The sequence below is a fragment of the Schistocerca piceifrons genome, chromosome X, assembly GCF_021461385.2.
Source record: "Schistocerca piceifrons isolate TAMUIC-IGC-003096 chromosome X, iqSchPice1.1, whole genome shotgun sequence".
In the NCBI taxonomy this organism is placed as follows: domain Eukaryota; kingdom Metazoa; phylum Arthropoda; class Insecta; order Orthoptera; family Acrididae; genus Schistocerca; species Schistocerca piceifrons.
The window spans coordinates 342310728-342312268 of NC_060149.1; the positions used below are offsets into that span (position 1 = coordinate 342310728).

Here is a 1541-nt window from a genome sequence, read left to right on the forward strand (position 1 = left end):
AGTGTTGGGGTCACTCCTGTTCCTTATTTATATAAATGATATGCCCTCTAGTATTAAGGGTAACTCTAAAATATTTCTGTTAGCTGATGACTCTAGCTTGGTAGTAAAGGATGTTGTGTGCAATACTGGCTCAGTTTCAAACAGTGCAGTTCGTAACACAAGTTCATGCTTGTAGAAAATAAACTAACGCCAAATCACAGTGAGACTCAGTTTTTACAGTTTCTAACACATAATTCAACAAAATCTAATGTTTTAATTTCACAGAATGGGCATATGATTAGTGAAACAGAACAGTTCAAATTTCTAGGAGTTCAGATAGACAGTAAACTGTCGTGGGAAGCCCACACTCAGGATCTTGTTCAAAGACGTAATGCTGCCATTTTTATTATTCGAAAGGTATCTGAAGTAAGTGATCGTTCGACACGAAAATTAGTCTACTTTGCTTATTTTCATTCGCTTATGTCGTATGGTATTATATTTTGGCGTAACTATTCCCATCCTAAAAGAATATTTTTGGCTCAGAAACGGGCGGTTCGACCCCTATTCACTAGTCTAGTATTTTGAAATTGGCCTCTCAATATTTATACCTCGATGTGGACAGCTGGAAATGTGTGCCCCAACCGGGATTCGAACCCGGGATCTCCTGCTTACATGGCAGACACTCTATCCAACTGAGCCACCGAGGACACAGATGGATAGAGCGTCTGCCATGTAAGCAGGAGATCCCGTATTCGAATCCCGGTCGGGGGGCACATTTTCAGCTGTCCACATCGAGGTATAACAACACCTGTCGGCAGCTGAGGTTTTCAGTTAGTCATAATTTATTCCAGGGAAAAGCTGCACGGTCATCAACAGTAACTGTTCTTTCGAGAACAAGTTACTGTCTTCGTATATATATATATATATATATATATATATATAAGTTACAGTCTTCGTATATATATATGCTTTACTGTCGTTTCTTGTTAACAAAATCAACTTATTCCCAAGAATAATCAACCTTCACTCAGTTACTGCTCGGCAGAAGTCCAACCTGCATATGGATCGGACTTCCTTAACTATCGTGCAGAAAGGTGTGCAGTATACTGCTGCATCATCGATTTTCAGTGAGATACCACAAGAATTCAGGAATCTTAGCAATAATTGGCGCGCTTTCACATTGAAACTGAAGCGTTTCCTCATGGGTCACTCCTTCTGTTCTGTTAAGGAATTCCTTGACAAATTAAACTGATTTTTATGTTATATTGTTGACTGCGTTTACTGAAATTTGTGGATTGACTTTTTCAGGTTCATAAATTTTATTTTTATCTGTTATTACTTTTATGTTGTAATTTCATGTACTGACACGTTCCGTGACCTTGGAGATTTGCTCCTCAATTTGGTCCTACGGAACTTTACAACTAAATAGATAAGTAAATAAGAAATAATTATTCCTCTTGGTTCAATTTGTTTACCGTCTTTTCCGATTATAATAAAACTCGTATTTATATGTTCTAAAAAAGACTGTTACTGTAGTCGAAAAAGACGATGTATAATCTGTA

At 37.4% G+C, this 1541-nt stretch overlaps 1 non-coding gene across 1 annotated transcript; it reads right to left on the reverse strand.

The window, feature by feature from the left end:
• Window positions 1-612: 612 nt before the first annotated feature.
• Trnat-ugu lies at window positions 613-686 on the reverse strand. The gene has a single exon. It is a non-coding gene; the product is annotated as a tRNA-Thr (tRNA).
• Between the last annotated feature and the right edge of the window lie 855 nt (window positions 687-1541).